The sequence below is a fragment of the Pinus tabuliformis genome, chromosome 3_1 (genome assembly GCF_031772625.1).
Source record: "Pinus tabuliformis cultivar Carrire ecotype Pingquan chromosome 3_1, CPIR1, whole genome shotgun sequence".
NCBI lineage: Eukaryota > Viridiplantae > Streptophyta > Pinopsida > Pinales > Pinaceae > Pinus > Pinus tabuliformis.
The window spans coordinates 419,337,868-419,345,947 of NC_142301.1; positions in this window are offsets into that span (position 1 = coordinate 419,337,868).

The window sequence follows — 8,080 nt, forward strand, 5'->3', positions numbered from 1 at the left end:
TAGTAACATTTTATTTCTAGGGCTCTGATACACCAACTTAGCTTAGGCTAGTGTCTTGGAGTAGGAGAGTAATTAACTCTCCAAGGCAGTAAAAACAAACAAGTAGCTGTATCTTGTGGTAGGAAGAAATCCAATTGTTGCATTTATGCTCTGGGAAAGCTCCTCTTAAAGGAGAAGCACGAGATCGTGTCCGAACCAGTGTGGGAATCAATCCTTTCTCATTGGGAACGACGCCAGATATTCACGTATTAAAAACGGTAAACCTCGGATTAACCATTGTTGAGGAGCCTGGGGTCACTTGTTGGTAAACCTTGGATTATGTCAAAGAGCCTTCAAGGGGATTGAGCTTGCTACTCTGCCCTTGCATGCGTATCGGATCATAGACTGTTCCCCCAGGTGTATTTGTCTCAGTTGGTAACCTTATTGGCCATATTCTTTAGGATTCTTCCTAAGGTGAGAGTGGTGGGAAGATCCCACTGTACCTGGAGCAGACGTCGGCTAGACTCACTTGGATTTTCTGGGGGGTTCACTTCACTCAAGACGATTAAGTGGAGGAACTTGGTCCAGTCTATTCATTAAGCAGGTTGCCAGGGTAACTGTTCCAACCGCCATTTCTGTACTGAATTCTGCGACGTTGGATTTCATCACCAACTAGTGCTTTCGGTCCGGAAAGTTACTGTTTGTATGTGTTTGATCTCTAGATTCTTTAGGCATGTGATTCAAATTTGTTTGGTTCTTTAGAGGCTTTAGGTGTTTTTCATTGAGATTTTATTTTGTTTTCATGTGAAGTAGTTAAAAGTTTTTAACTGTGGCTGAATTACCAAGACAGTCCCGTAGACTTCGGGGCCAGTCTCCTGAGTTTGTAACCGTGGCTGATTTATTAAGGAAGTCCCGTAGACTTCGGGGCCAACCTCCTGAAGAAGTCCCGAGCCAACTTGAAGGCTTGAAAGTCCTCGTAACTCCTAGTGGTAGTAAAGTTGGGTCACCTGAAGAAGGAGAGTCTTCATTGGTTGTGCATCTTGATTACCAAACTCTAGTAACAGGTTACGATCCGCAATCGATTTCAGTTTCCGAACTTGCTGGTAGCTTTTCATCTACTAGTGATATAGGTGAAGAACCTGAGATATCTGAACCTGTTACTCCAACATCGGGGTTTGTCTCTCCAACTTCTAGTGGTCCTGATTCACCTAGGGTAGAAAGAGTAATTACCCAAGATCTTCCTTCTGGACTTATTGCTATTGAAGAACTTGCTCCAGAAGAAGAAGTAGGCATCCCTATCCCTGAAAATCAACCTGTTCTTGATCTAAGGGAGCGTGAATCAATTTTTTACAGTCCACCTAGGAGTACTACTTGGTATCTTTCTTTGACTAATTATTTGGAAAACCCAGGGTTAAGTTTTTCACCACCTCGTGCTCCTTATCATCATAGAGGTTTTTATACTCCCGTAAATATGTCAGGTCAGTCGTCCATGTTTACTCAATCACTTGAATCTTTTTTGTATGGCGTTCCTTCTGTTCCCTCTAGGTATCAGTCACTTTCTGGTACTTTTTCGGGAACATCTCCTCAACCCATTGAGCAAGGGTTATTCACTGGAAACAATGGTACAAAGCCGTTGAGCATAGAAGACATTCTTATGATGTCAGGTTCTATTCCCAATTCTCAACCTCAAGGTGGCCAGTTACTGCCTGGGGGGCAACCTCAAGGTACACAATTTGCATCTGGGGGGCAACCTCAAGGACAGTACGTACCTACGGTACAGTACGTTCCTCAAGGTCAACCCCAGACTCAATATGTACCCCAAGGTCAACCCCAGTATCAATTTATACCTCAAGGTCAACCCCAGTATCAGTACGTGCCTCAAGGGTATCTACCCAAAGTCAGTAATTGAACCAAGGTTTCCAACCACCCCAAGGTGAATCTTATGTTCAAGGAACGGGAAATGTACCTTTCAATTATCAATCCTACCCTCAACCCGGTTATGGTCCTCAATATTCTCAACCTGTTATGGGTCAGTACCCCGGAATGAACATAGTGTGGGATCCATCGCAAACCCAATAGGTGTTGCAGCCAAGTGTACAGTTGTCATCTCAAACTGGACAACCCTTAGTTTCTGGTACACCCCAGCAACCAGTCCAGTCTAATATTCAAACTTTTGTACCTTCGGTAGTTTCTCAGTCTGGGCCTACTGCGCCTCGTACTCCATCTCAAACGACTGCTGCAACTGCCGCAACATCTGTTCAATCTACCCCACCTACTTCTGGAGTATCAACAACTCCGGTTTCTACTGTTCCTGTATCTACTCCTCAGACATCTTTACCACCGTCTGGATCCACAATTCAAACTACGGTTCAGATTCCTGTAGGACAACCTGGTTTAAGTACGGTTGTCACAAGTCAACCACAATTCACCTATCAACCGTACCAGGGACAGTACTAATTCGGTCCTGCTGTCTAGTAGCCAATTTATCAGTATCAACTGTATCCTGGGTACACTTATCAACAGCCTCAACAACCCCAGTACGGTCCGGTTAATCCTAGTTTTCCGGGAGGATACAATATCCCGAACGCGATTCCTATTCCTAGTTATCCCGGATATCCTCCTCTTGGGGCTGGTCTCATGACCCAGATTTTAGGGATCCTAATCACAGTTACCATTTATCGCAACTTTGGACTTACCAGACTTGTCGCACCTAATGAACGATTCGATTAATTATCTTCCGTTTTGGCCGCCAATGCCGAATACAATGACATTCCCAAGTTCGAAGGTAAATCACGAGAGGACCCGTCGAACCATGTGATGACTTACCACCTCTGGTGTGCATCTAACTCCATCACAGATGATTCGATCAATCTTAGACTTTTCCAGCGCACTCTAATTGGTCTCCCGGCCAAGTGGTACATTGAGTTACCACGAGGCACTTTTTATAATTTTAGTCAGTTAGCTACCTCGTTTTTAACTCATTTCCAGTTGCCAGTCCGACATGACAATGGCACAGAATTGTTAACTTCACTAAAACAGTCCACATCCACGTACATTTCAGATCATATTCATGAGTGGAGACGTCGACGTCGTTTAGTGAAGGTATTTATTCCAGATGAAATCTTGGCCGAGTGGTTTGTAAAAGCTTTGTTGCCAAAGATCACTGAAGATGTCGCTAAAGCTGGAGTGGTTACTAAGGAGCAAGTCATTGCTCAAGCACAGTACCTTGACTTGGTTTATACTCAGTCAGGTACGCTACACGAAAAGATCCCCGATCTTCCCAAGTCAAATCAAATCGCTGCAGCTCCTTCGGGATCTCATGCCGCTGACGGTATGATTGGCACGGTTAACACTAAAGGTAAGAAGAAATCCTCCAAGAATTCTTCTCCTATTATAACCTTGCCTGATTCCCCAATAGGAGATTCTTCTGCAGAGATTTCCACCGATATTCACGTTGTAGAGTCATCTACAACTAAATCAAAATCTGGTGGGAAGAAGAAAGGAAAGAAGAAGAATAAAACAGAGAAAAGTTCAAAGGAGAAACCTGAAAAGGCGGAATCCAATGATGAAAAGCGCAAACCTCGTTATCCATGTCTCATTTGTGACGATGAACATTTTACAAGAGACTGCCCTCATCGTGCAGAGGTTGCGAAGATCGTCAAAGGTTCCCAAACTCCTGTTGTTTTGAAGGATCCATTTCCAAGTCAAGACAACAAGATGATAGGTTCTTCCTCGAGTGGCAATGAAGAACCCATATTAATGATGTCCCATGTAAGGATTGTGACTCGATCGCAAGATTATGGCAGTAAAAGTCCTGTTGATGGTAAAGAATAAGAATCTTCTCATTCTAACCCATCAACCTCCGCTCCCGGTTCCGATCCACTACAAATCGAGAAACCTAATCCAGACTTGGTAATCAAACCGCCCGCTAAGGGTATACCTCAAAAGTCAGCTTTCAATCCACATGCGAGAGCGGCTCAGAACTATAACATTATTGACGATTTAGTTGTTTCACCCTCAGCAATGTTGGCTTTGGAAGTGCTGCAATCATGTCCAGCACAGCGTAAATTACTTTTGTCAGCTATAGGAGCTGTTGACGTTCAGGACCCGAACCTAATAATTTTCGATCTAGAAAATAGTACACCGCGTCTCCCTCATCAAATGGCTTTCCAGATCCCAGTGATAGTCAAAATAGGCCTATTCATCAGACTATAATTGATGAAGGAGCCTCAATGTGTATTATGTCGATACAGTGTTGGAGATCGCTTGGTTCTCCTTCACTAAATCAATCCCCGACAATTCTTAAGGCCTTTGATGGCCGTGGGTTTCATCCTTTTGGCATTCTACAGGATTTGCCTATAGGGGTTGAAGGAAAAACCGTTAGTCTAGATGTGGAGGTGGTTGATGCCCCTCTAGACTACAACCTTCTCTTGGGTCGAAGTTGGTCTTACGCTATGACAGCGGTCGTTTCATCGGTCTTTCGAGTAATAAAGTTTCCACATAATGGAAAGATCGTAACAATAGACCAGCTGGCTTACTTTTCATCCAACCCAGCCTCTTCGGAGAGTATTCAGCATGTTGGTAAAACGACTATCCCATATAAGGATGTTGGAGTAGGATTATTTAAAGATGCCGGTTTACTGGGAACTTTTCCTTTTCCTCCAATCAACGCATCATCTTCATTTGCAACTATTCATATGATTACATCAGACACCATTATTTATGATGATCCTTGGATAATCCCTTCTAAATCTGAGATAGACTCATTTGGTAATTCCATGCCTTTGAGTCCATATGAAATTGCGTATGAGCCGTGCAGTCTTTTGCCGACCTGGGTTCAACCAAAATTGACTTAATGAATGTGGTCCGTGAGGAATCACTTTTCACATCAACCTCGGATTTAACTACGTTTTCTGAACTTGTTCACTCTGATGAGAAAATTCGTGAAATCTTATGTGTAGATGATTTACCATGGGAAGATCTCCATCACCGATCTTCGTTTTTACTGAGGATGATCGTTTTGAAAATGATTTCTCATCAATTTTTACAACTGAATATGTCAAGGAACCTCAGAATCCAATAAAACATCCTGATTCAGAGTTAAATTTGGGAAACATCTCTCGAACTATTCCTATTGACATTTCGGTTAAGCCCGGAATTGTTGAAAACATTCATATAGGTGCCTCGTATAGATGACGAAATTCAATTATATAAGGCCCTATTTCAAGAATTTCGCGACGTGTTTGCCTGGTCCTATGAGGAAATGCCAGGAATTGATCCCGCGATTGTTGTTCATGAGATCAAGACTTACCCGGACGCTAAACCCGTCCGGCAACGTTTGCGTCAGATTCACCCATGAAAAGCTGCTGCAATTAAAGCAGAAGTTGAAAAACTGTTGAAAGCAGGTTTCATTTATCCGATCCCGTTAACGGATTGGGTATCGAATATTGTTCTGGTTAACAAAAAGCAGGGAACAATAAGAATATGCATCGATTATAGGGACATTAATCGAGCCTGTCCAAAGGACAATTAACCAACCCCCTATATCAATCAAATCATTGATGATTGTGCCGGCAGCGAAATATTTTCCTTTATGGACGGTTTTTCCGGATACAATCAAATCAATATTCTACCTATCGATCAACCAAAAACGGCTTTCATTTGTCCATGGGGGACATTTGCTTATTGAAAATTACCTTTTGGGCTTAAGAATGCCGGAGCAACTTTTCAAAGGGCGATGTCTTATGCGTTTCATGACATCAAACACATTGTGCAACCGTATCTCGATGATTTGCCTGCTCATTCATTACATCGAGCTGATCACCTCGTCCATTTACGAGCAATATTTATGAGGTGTAGGCATTATCGTATTCGGTTGAACCCACACAAATGTGTCTTCTGTATAGAAACGGGTCGATTGCTATGATTTGTAGTTTCGAAAGCCGGCATTCGCGTTGATCCCTCAAAGGTCGAAGCTATCATCAAATTGCCTCCTCCTTCGAGTCTTCGCCAACTCCAAAGCTTACAGGGGAAAGAAAACTTTTTACAACAATTCATTCCTAACTACGCCGAGGTTACAAAGGGTTTTACCCGATTGTTGAAAAAAAACACTCAATTCTCTTGGGATGAGATAGCTCAGAAATCTTTTGATGCACTCAAACACGCGTTGACCCATGCACCGTTGGTGTATCCTCCCAACTACAACCAGGATTACTTCTTGTATCTCGCCGCCTCCCATTCCACCATTGGAATGGTCTTAGTTCAGGAAGATGAATTCGGAATGGAACATGTGATATATTACCTTAGTCGAACGTTAAATCCAACTGAGCTAAAATACTCACATGTGGAGAAATTGGCATTGGCAGCCGTTCAAGCTGTCCAACGTTTTCGTCACTACATTTTACTACGTAAAACTAGGGTAATTTCGGATTACAACCCTATGATCTACATTTTGACCAAACAATTGCTAGGGGGCAAGTACTCTAAATGGATCGTTATCCTGCAGGAGTTTGACTTGGAGTTTGAGAAATCTAAGTCTAAGAAATATTTAGTGTTTGCGGAGTTAATGTGTGACTTCCCGTGTGTTGACACGGAAATTGTGGCAGAGGAGCCCATTGCGGACGAATCTTTGTTTCTAATCAGCACTTTAGATCCATGGTATGGGGATATTATCATCTATCTCCAGACCCAATCCTTTCGGCCAGAAATTTCAAGATCGGAACGTCAGAAAATTTGATTCCAATCCCAACAATTCAAAATTATTGGAGATACTCTTTATCGCCATGGGGCGGACTCTATTTTTCGACGTTGCTTAACTCACGAAGAAGATGAAAGGGTTCTAAATGAATGTCACTCTGGAGCGTGTGGCGGTCATATGTCTGGGTATGCCACAGCCCAAAAGATATTGTGCGCTAGCTATTTCTGGCCGTCCTTGGTTAAAGATTGTATTACGGCTGTCCGAAAATGCCACAACTGGCAGATTTTTTATCGTAAGATGCGTGCTCCACCTACTCCTCTCCACCCTATAGTTTCCGTTGGTCCTTTTGCCAAATGGGGTATCGATTTTATTACATGTAACCCTCACTCGGCCGGGGGGCATGCGTATATCATCCTTGCGGTAGATTATTTTACTAAGTGGGTCAAGGCGATGCCTACATTCGAGGTAGATGGCAAAACAGCTGCAATTTTTGTGTTCAATCATATAATTGCTAGGTTTGGTGTCCCACAAGCGATAATCACTGATCATGGGCATCATTTTCGAAACGTTATGATGACCGATCTTACAGGCCAGCTTGGTTTACGTCACGATAGTTCAACCCCTTATTATCCACAAGCGAATGGTCTGGTTGAATCCATCAACAAAGTTTTAGTTATCATGATCCAACGAATCATTGGGATTCATCGGTCGAATTGGCACAACATGCTATTTTCAGCACTTTGGGCATACCGAACCTCAGTAAAAACATCAACAGGGTTCACTCCTTTCCAACTAGTCTATGGTTTGGAAGCCGTGTTACCCATTGAATGCGAAATCCCATCACTGCAAATGGCCATCGAGTTACTTCCAGCCACTTCTAAAGAGGAAAAGCGTTTGTTATACTTAGCTCAATTAGATGAGAATCGACGTGATGCTGCATTGGCGATCGAGACTCACGCAAAACGAATGAAAGCTCAGTATGATCGAAATGTGACCCCTCGAAATTTTTCAGAAGGGGATCTAGTCTTAGTTTATGATCAAGCTAATGATAAATTAGGCGCTGGAAAATTTGTTCCTATGTGGCATGGTCCCTATGTTGTCAAGCGAAAGCTAGCCAAAGGGGCTTATGAATTGGTAGACTTTGATGGGGACTCTTTGGGTAAACCCAAAAATGGCCTTTACTTGAAGAGGTATTATGCTTAAAAGAATGGGGTATGGAGATTTTTAGTTAGGATAGTTTTTCTTTCTAGCTGGTGTGTTTTAGTTTAAAAAGTGTGCTTAGCTTAGAGAGTGTTTTTTCGTCATTATTCCTGCTTATCTTGGTTTTACTCTTGATATCGCAGATGTCGATGCCTCTCCAAACATACATTGGATTTGATGATGGTGCTTGTCGTAATACACGGA